The sequence below is a fragment of the Hyla sarda genome, unplaced genomic scaffold (assembly GCF_029499605.1).
Source record: "Hyla sarda isolate aHylSar1 unplaced genomic scaffold, aHylSar1.hap1 scaffold_1413, whole genome shotgun sequence".
In the NCBI taxonomy this organism is placed as follows: domain Eukaryota; kingdom Metazoa; phylum Chordata; class Amphibia; order Anura; family Hylidae; genus Hyla; species Hyla sarda.
In genome coordinates this window covers 53962-70336 of record NW_026608043.1, presented here as the reverse complement: position 1 = coordinate 70336, position 16375 = coordinate 53962, and the positions used below count along the sequence as shown (strand labels likewise).

The window sequence follows — 16375 nt, the reverse complement described above, 5'->3', positions numbered from 1 at the left end:
TTTTTTTTCGTCTAATGCATACCCCATCAGTGCAGCAATGCTTATTCAATACCGCCAGCAGATGGAGACACTGGGGGATAATTTTCTAAGGATTTATACTGATTTTTCCTGTCTGAATTTGTCGCACAGAAAGTTGCAGGCCAAATATGTGTGACATTTCTGCGACTTTAGCTTCTAGAGCATTTTTACAACATTATACATAGGTGCTGAATACATAAAAAGCGACTGTTCAGCGACAGACAAGTCGCATCGGCTGAAAGTAGGCCAGAATGTCAGTCCATGTTGGAGCAGGTTTAGATACAGTCTAAAGCATAGATCTCAAAGTCTGTGCACAGAATTTAGCAAGGGCCTCGCACCTTCTGATGCATCAGGTAGGTGCACTATAGCATAGCCTAACCCTCTGTACTTTGGTCTATATTGATGCGGGACATAGACAGCCAGCTGATGACCAATCCATTAGTGCAATGGATGGCTGGAAGCATTTGTCTTTGCCTTTGCAATACCACAGAAGCAATGCATGGTCAATGTACAGCAATGACACACCTGTGTGAACAGCCAGGAGACCCCCCCATGTTATGTTACATAGTTACATAGTTAGTACGGTCGAAAAAAGACATATGTCCATCAAGTTCAACCAGGGAATTAAGGGGTAGGGGTGTGGCGCGATATTGGGGAAGGGATGAGATTTTATATTTCTTCATAAGCATTAATCTTATTTTGTCAATTAGGAACATTCAGCACCCACCCGCTATCAAGGCAGCTGCCTATCATGTCATGCCCTACCTGCACAGGTGTGCTGGCTACTCAAATGATCCAATTAAGGAGGCCATTTAGTCAGCAGCAGCAGAAGTCCTGTGCCTGGACGCTCCAACAGCGGCCAGACACAAGCAGAAGCAGCAGAAGCAGCAGCAGCACCACCTTTTGTTTTTTGGCTGCAGCAGCAGCAGCAGCAGCAGCAAGGCCCACAGGGCTGGCTAGCTGGCTAGCCAGCAAGCAGGTAGCAATGAAAGTAGGAATCTTTCTTTTTAACCCTGTAAGGGGGTGGTGCACTGTACCCGAAGATACTGCCATATCGGGTCAATGCATAGGGCGACGGAAGCAAGCTTCGAAATCGGCCCCCGTTCTCAAAAATCCATTTAATATATGGTCCCCAGATAGGGGACGTATCAGATATTAAACTGATAAGAACAGATACTACACTTGATCTTAGCCAAAAGGCCGAGAAGCGATAACCGTGAAAGGGGCGGGCCCAACAAGGTCCCCTTCATGGGCACTATCACTGCTTGCTGTCAGGGAGGCTGCCAGACAATTTTCCATGCACACTCTGGGCTGGGGGGCAGTCAACCACCAGTACACACAGCAGAACCTAAACCCATACCATTATTGCTAAGCAGCAAGACAGGGGCCCATTGCACTCCCACGGGGCCTTTTTAAATGCAATCCATAACCCGGATTTGCCAGGAACCCTTCTTACTCCTCCTACTTGCATGTGACACTGGGCTTAGGATCTGCATAGGAAACACACACACAAGCACACACCTACCTTTGTTGCCTGCAGATGCCTCCTTGGCTGTCCCCAAACGGTATCAAACCAACACCCACGGGAAGCTGTAAGCATAGAGGACATGCCTGCACCCCATTGGACTTACCTGTGTGGGTTAAATCCGGGTTATTTGACAACCTATGGCGGTGATGGTTCTGCTCAGGCAGAGCAGTGCTGATGCTCCTCATAAAGCTGTCGCTGCTGTGAAGGTTCTAGGTGACATCACAATCCCTATGGTTACATACACAACAAAGCTGGGTTGTTGTTGTTTACACTCTGCAAGGCCTGTGGAAGTGAGTGACATCATAGCACTGTAGTTCTGAGGGTTCTAGATGGATGCAACAATCTCCTGTTGCTTCTATGAAGGCCATAATAGACGACATCACCAAACAGCTCCATAGTCACATACACAGCAAAGGAGAGATGTTGTTTACACCTAGTGATGTCAGTGGTATTGAGTGACATCACAGCACAGTGCTAAGGCTCCTGGGCCTGGACACAGCAGCGGCTGCAATATCTCAACGGAGAATACGTTTATATATATGTGTGTGTGTGCGCGTATATATATATATATATATATATATATATATATATATATATATATTTCTCCGCCGAAATCACTTTTAAACCCATTTCCACCTTTTTTTCCCTTCTCTTCCTCTTACTTTTTTTTCACGTTTTTTTACGTTTTTCTCCTTTTCGCCTCTTTTCTGGGCGTATTATTCTTCTTTTTCTTCTTTTTTTTCGTCTAATGCATACCCCATCAGTGCAGCAATGCTTATTCAATACCGCCAGCAGATGGAGACACTGGGGGATAATTTTCTAAGGATTTATACTGATTTTTCCTGTCTGAATTTGTCGCACAGAAAGTTGCAGGCCAAATATGTGTGACATTTCTGCGACTTTAGCTTCTAGAGCATTTTTACAACATTATACATAGGTGCTGAATACATAAAAAGCGACTGTTCAGCGACAGACAAGTCGCATCGGCTGAAAGTAGGCCAGAATGTCAGTCCATGTTGGAGCAGGTTTAGATACAGTCTAAAGCATAGATCTCAAAGTCTGTGCACAGAATTTAGCAAGGGCCTCGCACCTTCTGATGCATCAGGTAGGTGCACTATAGCATAGCCTAACCCTCTGTACTTTGGTCTATATTGATGCGGGACATAGACAGCCAGCTGATGACCAATCCATTAGTGCAATGGATGGCTGGAAGCATTTGTCTTTGCCTTTGCAATACCACAGAAGCAATGCATGGTCAATGTACAGCAATGACACACCTGTGTGAACAGCCAGGAGACCCCCCCATGTTATGTTACATAGTTACATAGTTAGTACGGTCGAAAAAAGACATATGTCCATCAAGTTCAACCAGGGAATTAAGGGGTAGGGGTGTGGCGCGATATTGGGGAAGGGATGAGATTTTATATTTCTTCATAAGCATTAATCTTATTTTGTCAATTAGGAACATTCAGCACCCACCCGCTATCAAGGCAGCTGCCTATCATGTCATGCCCTACCTGCACAGGTGTGCTGGCTACTCAAATGATCCAATTAAGGAGGCCATTTAGTCAGCAGCAGCAGAAGTCCTGTGCCTGGACGCTCCAACAGCGGCCAGACACAAGCAGAAGCAGCAGAAGCAGCAGCAGCACCACCTTTTGTTTTTTGGCTGCAGCAGCAGCAGCAGCAGCAGCAAGGCCCACAGGGCTGGCTAGCTGGCTAGCCAGCAAGCAGGTAGCAATGAAAGTAGGAATCTTTCTTTTTAACCCTGTAAGGGGGTGGTGCACTGTACCCGAAGATACTGCCATATCGGGTCAATGCATAGGGCGACGGAAGCAAGCTTCGAAATCGGCCCCCGTTCTCAAAAATCCATTTAATATATGGTCCCCAGATAGGGGACGTATCAGATATTAAACTGATAAGAACAGATAAGGTTTCAACAAAATTTTATTGAATAAATAAGAAACCATACAAAATTTAAAATGCAAAATAATAAAAGGTTCACAAAAGTTTTAAAATACAAATAATAAAACCAGTAATAAAAGGAGAAAAAATAAAAATGGCAGGATAAAACATTATACAAATGTCATAAAAACTGATTATATTGTTATTTCGTTCCATAGAGGCAGACACCACATGGATGCTGCCTCGCTGGCCCCCAACTGTTTCTTGTCTCTTAGGTAATAGATGTACATCTCACTCAGGGCCAGCTTTATACAGTTTTTAACATCAATAAAATCATGTTTAAAAAGTAAGATGTTCCTAACTTTCCAGATGGCATTTTTAAAACAATTAATAATCATCCAGCAGATCATCTGCTGTTTAAAATTGGGGCAGTTAAAAAGACCGTAAAAGACACATTCGTGATTAAAATCTTTTAGGCCGCAGGCCCACTTCAAAAGTGGGCCTACCTTCCTCCAAAGCTCCCGTGCAAAAGGGCAGTTCCAAAATATGTGCAGCACCGTTTCGTCCACTCCGCAGCCATCTCTCGGGCACTTGGCTCTCGCCACCAGTCCTCGCCTGTGCTGGAACTCACGAGTAGGGAGGCACTGGTGGACGACTGCCCAGGCAAGATCCCTGTGTACATTCGCCAGAAACTTCCCGTACACGTTCCGCCATACCTTTTTGGATCTTGCCTGTGTGAAATTGGACACTGCCAGGGTAACCTCACTCCGCCTGAGGACCTTTGATACCTTTCTCTGGTCCCCCAGTATGTCAGGCTCCAAATCTTGGAGACCTAGGAGCCTGACTGTCTTTTCCAACACCACATAATGTTTTGGGGGACACAGAAGCACCGGAGCGTTCAGAGGGATGCGCAACCATCTTTTAAAAACCATGCCCGCAGCGTACCTTAAAAAGCAGCTAAAAATGCCATCGGATTTAATAATTTTAAAACAGAAACAGAAATACTTTATGTAAAAGAAAGTAAAAAGGTTAGGAACATCTTTCCCGCCATTATCTTTACTTTTGTACATAAAATCACGCTTTAATTTCTCCATTTTTGAACCCCATAAAAAAGTAAAAACAATTCTAGTTACTTTTTTAATGTAAAAAATAGATGGAGGAAATACCATGGCAATGTATAGCATAATAGGGAGTAAAACCATCTTTATTATTAAAATCTTCCCCTCCATGGTAAGGTTTCTAAGATTCCACATTAAAATCTTCTTCTCCATCTTAGCTATAGCTGAATCCCAGTTAGGGCTCCCATCATTGACCTGGTTAAAAACAATACCTAAAACTTTAATTTGATCCTGTTGCATTGTGACTCCTGGGGTGATGGATGAATCCCAGGAGCCAATATAAAAACAGTCACATTTATCTGTGTTTAGCTTAAAACCAGAGACCTCGCAGAAATAGCTGGTGTTCCTCAATGCCCCCCTCATGGATGGAGAGTCCGGGCACAGTATGGTGACATCATCCATGTACCCCAACACCTTTAGATGGGTCCCTCCTCCACCAGGTATCGGTACGCCTCTTACTACCCGGTCTTTTCTGAGGAGGGCCATCAGTGGTTCGATTGCGCAAATAAAAAGGAGTGGGGACAGGGGGCAGCCCTGTTTGACACCTGATAAAAGAGGAACACCGCTGGTTAAAAAGCCATTAACAGAGACTTGACTAAAACAGGATCGGTATAAAAGCATGATTCGGCTTAAAATCGTTTCAGGCACTGCCATCTTTTTAAGAACTAAAAACAGGTATTCATGGGAGACCCTATCAAAGGCTTTTTCAAAGTCTAAGGATAAAATTGCTACAGTTTGATTTCTATCCTTAAAATACCATAAAACATCTCTTAAAATATTTAGGGATTCAGCTATAGACCTTCCAGGTACCCCACAAACCTGATTTGGGTGAATTAATTTATGAATAAAAGGTTTAAAACGAACAGCTAATAACTTGGCTAAAACTTTATAATCGACATTTAAAAGTGTGATGGGGCGCCAATTTTTTAGCATATCCTTTTCACCCTTTTTAAAAAGTAATGATACAATCCCCCTCCTCCAGGAAGGGGGAAGTTCATTAACAATAAAAGTTTCTTTATACAATAAAACCATATCATCCTTTAAAATATCCCAAAAAGCTAAATAAAATTCGATGGGTAAACCATCTTCCCCAGGGGCCTTCCCACTAGAAAAACTTTTAAAAACAAATAAAAGTTCATCTAAGTTAAGATCACGGGATAAAACCTCCTGGTCTAAAACATCTAGCTTAAAATCAAGGGAATTAAGAACATGTTCTAAAAAGGATGGATTAAGATCTTTCTTATTAAAAAGAAGCTGGTAGAAGTTAAAAACTGCATCTAACATGCCTTTTGGAGTGGATTCACCCTCAAGGTTTTGGATGATATCCCTCCTATTCATCACTTTTTTAAAAAAGAAACGGGAACATTTCTCGCCCTCCTCCAGGTGCTGCACATGTGAGTTAAAAATGATTTGTTTCCCTTTCTTTTCTATGGCATGTTTTATTTCAGTTTTAAGGTTTAAAATATCATTTTCTACATCCATACCAGCTTCTTTCAATTTAAAAAGTACATTTAAACGCATGTTAAGAACATAAAACCACTGTTTTTCCATTTTTGCCTTCTTCTTACCTGCTTTGATAAAAAAAAATCTGATTTTAGATTTGGTGCCCTCCCACCAGTGCAGCATAGGCTCGTGGGGTTTTCTTTGTGATTGCCAGCACTGGTAGGTCCGCACAAACTCCTCTTTTATCTCAGGGTCCTCTAGGAGTGTGGTGTTTAATCTCCAGAGGCCCCTTTTTGCTTTTTGCTCCCCCTCTAGCTCCAGGCCCACCAAGAGGAGCTTATGATCAGAGAAGATATTCTGCTCGAGCGTGCATTTCAGGGGTTTAAAAGCTCTAGAGGAAAAAATAAAATCGATTCTGGAGCTCACTCTTCCATTGGACCATGTGGCGCCCGGGTCCTCCGGCAAGAGATCCTTCCAGCAATCTTTCAAATTAAAATCATCAATAAAATTTTTAAGCAGGTAAGAAGTGCGGTCTTTACGATTAATATCCCCACCCTGCCGGTGTTCCCCATCACGTATGCAGTTAAAATCACCTCCCACCAGCAGGGGGGAAGACCCAACACAAAACAGTGGTAAAATTTCAAATAGTTCTGCCCGCTCCTGTTTATCAGGAGGGGCATACACATTTAAAACACGAATTAAAAGTCCATTAAAATATAGATGAATTAAAAGAGCTCTGCCAGGCACAATCTCAGTTACTGTATGAATCGAAAAGGACTGGCCTCGGCAGAGCAGCCCAACACCCACAGAACGACAGTCATTTGCACCGGACCATATGGATGGGCCCAGCTTCCAGTCTTCTTTTAAGTCTTTATAGTCCATTTTACTAGGGATTCCACATTCTTGTAGCAGGCAAAGGTCAAAGTCACATGTCTCTAGATAAGAAAATAAAGCAGCCCTGCGATCAGGGCTCTTTAAGGACCTCACATTGAGTGAGGCAATTTTTACAGGGATAGGCATAGTTTATGGAGAGTCCGTGCTTGGAGAATCAAAGTCAATAATAAGCTGCGTACCGTCATCCCCCGCCTGCGGGGTCATCAGCTCCTTGATGTTCTGAGGGTCGGAGCTTGAGATCGATGATGCCCCGACCCTGAGCTCGCTCTCTTCCGAACTACGGCACGCCGCTTTCCTTTGAATGTCTTCCTCTTCTTCTTCTCTTTGTCTTTTAAATGTCACACTGCTGTCCATATCCTCTGTGTTGCTCTCACTCGATGTAATCTCTGGCCCCCGGCTGATGGATCTGCGTCTTCTTTCATCTTTTGACGACTGGAACTGCTGCACAGGGGCCTGTGAGGCCTCTTTTCCGGAACCTTTGCCGCTACCTTGGGAAGTTTTCATCGCTTGTTCCCCAGCAAGCGTTGCTGAGGACTGTTGCTCCAACTTCCCCATCGATCGACGATGGCCAGTTTTACCCACCGGGTCCACTGCTGGCGGGGCAGCAAACCCTGGTTTGGCGCCACATGTCTTCTTGGCCCTGTCCTGTATAGGCGGAGTAACAGGACCGGGCTCAGACCTGGCCACCTGGCTCCCCTTCCGGCGGGCTTTCACCGGGGCCTCTTCGTCCGGAGCAGGGCGACCCTGGGCCAAGCCAGTACCTGGCTTATGCTGCAATTTTGGGTCCACCTCTGCCCCCACCGAGGCCCGTCGGCTGCCACCCGCCACAGGTGAGCCCCCTTCAGAAGTTTCGGCGGGCTCTTGAGCCAGGTAGGAAGTCGATCGACGTCTTTCAATTTCCCGGGCAGTAAACTCGATCACCCGCCCGGGCTTCGTGGAATCCCCATGGCCTCCCCCTAGCACTACCACCGGTGGGCCCCCCGATGGAGCACCAGAGATCTTGGGCCTGGACCCATCAGTACCTGCCATCTGGGGTTTGGGCATCTTAAAAAAGGACGTCTTTTGTCCTGTCCCCTCTTTGGGTGGGCCCAGCCTTGACCCACCCATCGTAGTTTTTGCTTTATGGGGACAGGAATTAAAATCGTGATTTTCCTCTCCGCAGAGGTTGCACCTTATCGTATGGCTACATCTTGAGGCTATGTGACCTTCTTGGCCACACCTATTGCAGCGAATCACACGCTCCGCGCCGCAGGTCTCCTGGGTGTGGCCAAACCTCAAGCAATTTCGGCAATACATAGGCATTTGAGGATAGAACAGGAAGCCCCGAACTCTCCCGATGGCAAAATTTGGGGGCGGATGGCAAAGACCCCCAATACCACCGGGATCCTTACGGAGCTTGACCCAGAACTTCCTCTTGCCGTTCCAGAACTGCACGGAGTTCAAGATTTTGTTTGCGAATCGCACCTCTTCGCAGTATCGCCGAAGAAAAGTGGCTATATCCTCCGTGGTCACATGAGGGCTGTGCATAGCCACCACCAACGGTATATGTTCCTCACCATAGAGGAACTGGAACGAAAGACCGTCGAGTCGATCGTCCCTCTGGTCCGCACCAGACAAGGTTGCATAGATGTTATCGCAACACGCCGTGGCCGTGAAGGTGACGGTATACAGGCCACGGCTTTCCTGGTCATTTAGACACAGGATGTCCTCCCTATTGAGGCGGAAGTAGTCAAGAAGAATCACCTCCGCAATGAAGCGGAGGTTCTTCAACTGACGATGGCTCTCCGACACCTCTATGCGGATGGTATTTCGCATCGACATTTCCCCAGAGGGGAAAGCCCAGGAGAACGGCATCTTCCACACCCAGGGACTAAGCCCCTTCCCCAATAGCAGCAGGGGCTCGGAATCCCGCTATAAAAGCGGAACCCTTACCCAAGGCAGAGGTCGGGGGTACCCTAGGTGCTTCCGAAGCTACAGGTAACGCTCAACGTACCGAAAATGCCTTCTGAGACACAAGGTCCCAGAGACAGGGGGATCGCAACCCGTTGTCTGTGGACTAAGCCCGCTCCCCAATAGCAGCAAGGGGGTGAAGTCCCTCCGTAAGGAGAGACAATCCCCCAAGGCCGAGAAGCGGGGTACCACAGACACCTTCCGACCAGACCAAATGCAGATACTACACTTGATCTTAGCCAAAAGGCCGAGAAGCGATAACCGTGAAAGGGGCGGGCCCAACAAGGTCCCCTTCATGGGCACTATCACTGCTTGCTGTCAGGGAGGCTGCCAGACAATTTTCCATGCACACTCTGGGCTGGGGGGCAGTCAACCACCAGTACACACAGCAGAACCTAAACCCATACCATTATTGCTAAGCAGCAAGACAGGGGCCCATTGCACTCCCACGGGGCCTTTTTAAATGCAATCCATAACCCGGATTTGCCAGGAACCCTTCTTACTCCTCCTACTTGCATGTGACACTGGGCTTAGGATCTGCATAGGAAACACACACACAAGCACACACCTACCTTTGTTGCCTGCAGATGCCTCCTTGGCTGTCCCCAAACGGTATCAAACCAACACCCACGGGAAGCTGTAAGCATAGAGGACATGCCTGCACCCCATTGGACTTACCTGTGTGGGTTAAATCCGGGTTATTTGACAACCTATGGCGGTGATGGTTCTGCTCAGGCAGAGCAGTGCTGATGCTCCTCATAAAGCTGTCGCTGCTGTGAAGGTTCTAGGTGACATCACAATCCCTATGGTTACATACACAACAAAGCTGGGTTGTTGTTGTTTACACTCTGCAAGGCCTGTGGAAGTGAGTGACATCATAGCACTGTAGTTCTGAGGGTTCTAGATGGATGCAACAATCTCCTGTTGCTTCTATGAAGGCCATAATAGACGACATCACCAAACAGCTCCATAGTCACATACACAGCAAAGGAGAGATGTTGTTTACACCTAGTGATGTCAGTGGTATTGAGTGACATCACAGCACAGTGCTAAGGCTCCTGGGCCTGGACACAGCAGCGGCTGCAATATCTCAACGGAGAATACGTTTATATATATGTGTGTGTGTGCGCGTATATATATATATATATATATATATATATATATATATATATATATTTCTCCGCCGAAATCACTTTTAAACCCATTTCCACCTTTTTTTCCCTTCTCTTCCTCTTACTTTTTTTTCACGTTTTTTTACGTTTTTCTCCTTTTCGCCTCTTTTCTGGGCGTATTATTCTTCTTTTTCTTCTTTTTTTTCGTCTAATGCATACCCCATCAGTGCAGCAATGCTTATTCAATACCGCCAGCAGATGGAGACACTGGGGGATAATTTTCTAAGGATTTATACTGATTTTTCCTGTCTGAATTTGTCGCACAGAAAGTTGCAGGCCAAATATGTGTGACATTTCTGCGACTTTAGCTTCTAGAGCATTTTTACAACATTATACATAGGTGCTGAATACATAAAAAGCGACTGTTCAGCGACAGACAAGTCGCATCGGCTGAAAGTAGGCCAGAATGTCAGTCCATGTTGGAGCAGGTTTAGATACAGTCTAAAGCATAGATCTCAAAGTCTGTGCACAGAATTTAGCAAGGGCCTCGCACCTTCTGATGCATCAGGTAGGTGCACTATAGCATAGCCTAACCCTCTGTACTTTGGTCTATATTGATGCGGGACATAGACAGCCAGCTGATGACCAATCCATTAGTGCAATGGATGGCTGGAAGCATTTGTCTTTGCCTTTGCAATACCACAGAAGCAATGCATGGTCAATGTACAGCAATGACACACCTGTGTGAACAGCCAGGAGACCCCCCCATGTTATGTTACATAGTTACATAGTTAGTACGGTCGAAAAAAGACATATGTCCATCAAGTTCAACCAGGGAATTAAGGGGTAGGGGTGTGGCGCGATATTGGGGAAGGGATGAGATTTTATATTTCTTCATAAGCATTAATCTTATTTTGTCAATTAGGAACATTCAGCACCCACCCGCTATCAAGGCAGCTGCCTATCATGTCATGCCCTACCTGCACAGGTGTGCTGGCTACTCAAATGATCCAATTAAGGAGGCCATTTAGTCAGCAGCAGCAGAAGTCCTGTGCCTGGACGCTCCAACAGCGGCCAGACACAAGCAGAAGCAGCAGAAGCAGCAGCAGCACCACCTTTTGTTTTTTGGCTGCAGCAGCAGCAGCAGCAGCAGCAAGGCCCACAGGGCTGGCTAGCTGGCTAGCCAGCAAGCAGGTAGCAATGAAAGTAGGAATCTTTCTTTTTAACCCTGTAAGGGGGTGGTGCACTGTACCCGAAGATACTGCCATATCGGGTCAATGCATAGGGCGACGGAAGCAAGCTTCGAAATCGGCCCCCGTTCTCAAAAATCCATTTAATATATGGTCCCCAGATAGGGGACGTATCAGATATTAAACTGATAAGAACAGATACTACACTTGATCTTAGCCACCAAAAGGCCGAGAAGCGATAACCGTGAAAGGGGCGGGCCCAACAAGGTCCCCTTCATGGGCACTATCACTGCTTGCTGTCAGGGAGGCTGCCAGACAATTTTCCATGCACACTCTGGGCTGGGGGGCAGTCAACCACCAGTACACACAGCAGAACCTAAACCCATACCATTATTGCTAAGCAGCAAGACAGGGGCCCATTGCACTCCCACGGGGCCTTTTTAAATGCAATCCATAACCCGGATTTGCCAGGAACCCTTCTTACTCCTCCTACTTGCATGTGACACTGGGCTTAGGATCTGCATAGGAAACACACACACAAGCACACACCTACCTTTGTTGCCTGCAGATGCCTCCTTGGCTGTCCCCAAACGGTATCAAACCAACACCCACGGGAAGCTGTAAGCATAGAGGACATGCCTGCACCCCATTGGACTTACCTGTGTGGGTTAAATCCGGGTTATTTGACAACCTATGGCGGTGATGGTTCTGCTCAGGCAGAGCAGTGCTGATGCTCCTCATAAAGCTGTCGCTGCTGTGAAGGTTCTAGGTGACATCACAATCCCTATGGTTACATACACAACAAAGCTGGGTTGTTGTTGTTTACACTCTGCAAGGCCTGTGGAAGTGAGTGACATCATAGCACTGTAGTTCTGAGGGTTCTAGATGGATGCAACAATCTCCTGTTGCTTCTATGAAGGCCATAATAGACGACATCACCAAACAGCTCCATAGTCACATACACAGCAAAGGAGAGATGTTGTTTACACCTAGTGATGTCAGTGGTATTGAGTGACATCACAGCACAGTGCTAAGGCTCCTGGGCCTGGACACAGCAGCGGCTGCAATATCTCAACGGAGAATACGTTTATATATATGTGTGTGTGTGCGCGTATATATATATATATATATATATATATATATATATATATATATATTTCTCCGCCGAAATCACTTTTAAACCCATTTCCACCTTTTTTTCCCTTCTCTTCCTCTTACTTTTTTTTCACGTTTTTTTACGTTTTTCTCCTTTTCGCCTCTTTTCTGGGCGTATTATTCTTCTTTTTCTTCTTTTTTTTCGTCTAATGCATACCCCATCAGTGCAGCAATGCTTATTCAATACCGCCAGCAGATGGAGACACTGGGGGATAATTTTCTAAGGATTTATACTGATTTTTCCTGTCTGAATTTGTCGCACAGAAAGTTGCAGGCCAAATATGTGTGACATTTCTGCGACTTTAGCTTCTAGAGCATTTTTACAACATTATACATAGGTGCTGAATACATAAAAAGCGACTGTTCAGCGACAGACAAGTCGCATCGGCTGAAAGTAGGCCAGAATGTCAGTCCATGTTGGAGCAGGTTTAGATACAGTCTAAAGCATAGATCTCAAAGTCTGTGCACAGAATTTAGCAAGGGCCTCGCACCTTCTGATGCATCAGGTAGGTGCACTATAGCATAGCCTAACCCTCTGTACTTTGGTCTATATTGATGCGGGACATAGACAGCCAGCTGATGACCAATCCATTAGTGCAATGGATGGCTGGAAGCATTTGTCTTTGCCTTTGCAATACCACAGAAGCAATGCATGGTCAATGTACAGCAATGACACACCTGTGTGAACAGCCAGGAGACCCCCCCATGTTATGTTACATAGTTACATAGTTAGTACGGTCGAAAAAAGACATATGTCCATCAAGTTCAACCAGGGAATTAAGGGGTAGGGGTGTGGCGCGATATTGGGGAAGGGATGAGATTTTATATTTCTTCATAAGCATTAATCTTATTTTGTCAATTAGGAACATTCAGCACCCACCCGCTATCAAGGCAGCTGCCTATCATGTCATGCCCTACCTGCACAGGTGTGCTGGCTACTCAAATGATCCAATTAAGGAGGCCATTTAGTCAGCAGCAGCAGAAGTCCTGTGCCTGGACGCTCCAACAGCGGCCAGACACAAGCAGAAGCAGCAGAAGCAGCAGCAGCACCACCTTTTGTTTTTTGGCTGCAGCAGCAGCAGCAGCAGCAGCAAGGCCCACAGGGCTGGCTAGCTGGCTAGCCAGCAAGCAGGTAGCAATGAAAGTAGGAATCTTTCTTTTTAACCCTGTAAGGGGGTGGTGCACTGTACCCGAAGATACTGCCATATCGGGTCAATGCATAGGGCGACGGAAGCAAGCTTCGAAATCGGCCCCCGTTCTCAAAAATCCATTTAATATATGGTCCCCAGATAGGGGACGTATCAGATATTAAACTGATAAGAACAGATACTACACTTGATCTTAGCCAAAAGGCCGAGAAGCGATAACCGTGAAAGGGGCGGGCCCAACAAGGTCCCCTTCATGGGCACTATCACTGCTTGCTGTCAGGGAGGCTGCCAGACAATTTTCCATGCACACTCTGGGCTGGGGGGCAGTCAACCACCAGTACACACAGCAGAACCTAAACCCATACCATTATTGCTAAGCAGCAAGACAGGGGCCCATTGCACTCCCACGGGGCCTTTTTAAATGCAATCCATAACCCGGATTTGCCAGGAACCCTTCTTACTCCTCCTACTTGCATGTGACACTGGGCTTAGGATCTGACACTGGGCTTAGGATCTGCATAGGAAACACACACACAAGCACACACCTACCTTTGTTGCCTGCAGATGCCTCCTTGGCTGTCCCCAAACGGTATCAAACCAACACCCACGGGAAGCTGTAAGCATAGAGGACATGCCTGCACCCCATTGGACTTACCTGTGTGGGTTAAATCCGGGTTATTTGACAACCTATGGCGGTGATGGTTCTGCTCAGGCAGAGCAGTGCTGATGCTCCTCATAAAGCTGTCGCTGCTGTGAAGGTTCTAGGTGACATCACAATCCCTATGGTTACATACACAACAAAGCTGGGTTGTTGTTGTTTACACTCTGCAAGGCCTGTGGAAGTGAGTGACATCATAGCACTGTAGTTCTGAGGGTTCTAGATGGATGCAACAATCTCCTGTTGCTTCTATGAAGGCCATAATAGACGACATCACCAAACAGCTCCATAGTCACATACACAGCAAAGGAGAGATGTTGTTTACACCTAGTGATGTCAGTGGTATTGAGTGACATCACAGCACAGTGCTAAGGCTCCTGGGCCTGGACACAGCAGCGGCTGCAATATCTCAACGGAGAATACGTTTATATATATGTGTGTGTGTGCGCGTATATATATATATATATATATATATATATATATATATATTCTCCGCCGAAATCACTTTTAAACCCATTTCCACCTTTTTTTCCCTTCTCTTCCTCTTACTTTTTTTTCACGTTTTTTTACGTTTTTCTCCTTTTCGCCTCTTTTCTGGGCGTATTATTCTTCTTTTTCTTCTTTTTTTTCGTCTAATGCATACCCCATCAGTGCAGCAATGCTTATTCAATACCGCCAGCAGATGGAGACACTGGGGGATAATTTTCTAAGGATTTATACTGATTTTTCCTGTCTGAATTTGTCGCACAGAAAGTTGCAGGCCAAATATGTGTGACATTTCTGCGACTTTAGCTTCTAGAGCATTTTTACAACATTATACATAGGTGCTGAATACATAAAAAGCGACTGTTCAGCGACAGACAAGTCGCATCGGCTGAAAGTAGGCCAGAATGTCAGTCCATGTTGGAGCAGGTTTAGATACAGTCTAAAGCATAGATCTCAAAGTCTGTGCACAGAATTTAGCAAGGGCCTCGCACCTTCTGATGCATCAGGTAGGTGCACTATAGCATAGCCTAACCCTCTGTACTTTGGTCTATATTGATGCGGGACATAGACAGCCAGCTGATGACCAATCCATTAGTGCAATGGATGGCTGGAAGCATTTGTCTTTGCCTTTGCAATACCACAGAAGCAATGCATGGTCAATGTACAGCAATGACACACCTGTGTGAACAGCCAGGAGACCCCCCCATGTTATGTTACATAGTTACATAGTTAGTACGGTCGAAAAAAGACATATGTCCATCAAGTTCAACCAGGGAATTAAGGGGTAGGGGTGTGGCGCGATATTGGGGAAGGGATGAGATTTTATATTTCTTCATAAGCATTAATCTTATTTTGTCAATTAGGAACATTCAGCACCCACCCGCTATCAAGGCAGCTGCCTATCATGTCATGCCCTACCTGCACAGGTGTGCTGGCTACTCAAATGATCCAATTAAGGAGGCCATTTAGTCAGCAGCAGCAGAAGTCCTGTGCCTGGACGCTCCAACAGCGGCCAGACACAAGCAGAAGCAGCAGAAGCAGCAGCAGCACCACCTTTTGTTTTTTGGCTGCAGCAGCAGCAGCAGCAGCAGCAAGGCCCACAGGGCTGGCTAGCTGGCTAGCCAGCAAGCAGGTAGCAATGAAAGTAGGAATCTTTCTTTTTAACCCTGTAAGGGGGTGGTGCACTGTACCCGAAGATACTGCCATATCGGGTCAATGCATAGGGCGACGGAAGCAAGCTTCGAAATCGGCCCCCGTTCTCAAAAATCCATTTAATATATGGTCCCCAGATAGGGGACGTATCAGATATTAAACTGATAAGAACAGATACTACACTTGATCTTAGCCAAAAGGCCGAGAAGCGATAACCGTGAAAGGGGCGGGCCCAACAAGGTCCCCTTCATGGGCACTATCACTGCTTGCTGTCAGGGAGGCTGCCAGACAATTTTCCATGCACACTCTGGGCTGGGGGGCAGTCAACCACCAGTACACACAGCAGAACCTAAACCCATACCATTATTGCTAAGCAGCAAGACAGGGGCCCATTGCACTCCCACGGGGCCTTTTTAAATGCAATCCATAACCCGGATTTGCCAGGAACCCTTCTTACTCCTCCTACTTGCATGTGACACTGGGCTTAGGATCTGCATAGGAAACACACACACAAGCACACACCTACCTTTGTTGCCTGGAGATGCCTCCTTGGCTGTCCCCAAACGGTATCAAACCAACACCCACGGGAAGCTGTAAGCATAGAGGACATGCCTGCACCCC

At 46.2% G+C, this 16375-nt stretch overlaps 5 non-coding genes and 1 pseudogene across 5 annotated transcripts; all 6 read right to left on the bottom strand.

The window, feature by feature from the left end:
* Window positions 1-1039: 1039 nt before the first annotated feature.
* On the bottom strand, window positions 1040-1230 carry LOC130306967 (U2 spliceosomal RNA). The gene has a single exon (XR_008856241.1). It is a non-coding gene; the product is annotated as a U2 spliceosomal RNA (small nuclear RNA).
* Window positions 1231-3319: 2089 nt separating this feature from the next.
* Window positions 3320-3505, bottom strand: LOC130306981 (U2 spliceosomal RNA). Its single transcript, XR_008856254.1, has one exon. It is a non-coding gene; the product is annotated as a U2 spliceosomal RNA (small nuclear RNA).
* Window positions 3506-8894: 5389 nt separating this feature from the next.
* LOC130306986 (U2 spliceosomal RNA) lies at window positions 8895-9112 on the bottom strand (annotated as a pseudogene).
* A 2089-nt stretch (window positions 9113-11201) lies between these two features.
* LOC130306979 (U2 spliceosomal RNA) lies at window positions 11202-11395 on the bottom strand. The gene has a single exon (XR_008856252.1). It is a non-coding gene; the product is annotated as a U2 spliceosomal RNA (small nuclear RNA).
* Window positions 11396-13484: 2089 nt separating this feature from the next.
* Window positions 13485-13675, bottom strand: LOC130306966 (U2 spliceosomal RNA). Its single transcript, XR_008856240.1, has one exon. It is a non-coding gene; the product is annotated as a U2 spliceosomal RNA (small nuclear RNA).
* Window positions 13676-15776: 2101 nt separating this feature from the next.
* On the bottom strand, window positions 15777-15967 carry LOC130306965 (U2 spliceosomal RNA). Its single transcript, XR_008856239.1, has one exon. It is a non-coding gene; the product is annotated as a U2 spliceosomal RNA (small nuclear RNA).
* Window positions 15968-16375: the final 408 nt, after the last annotated feature.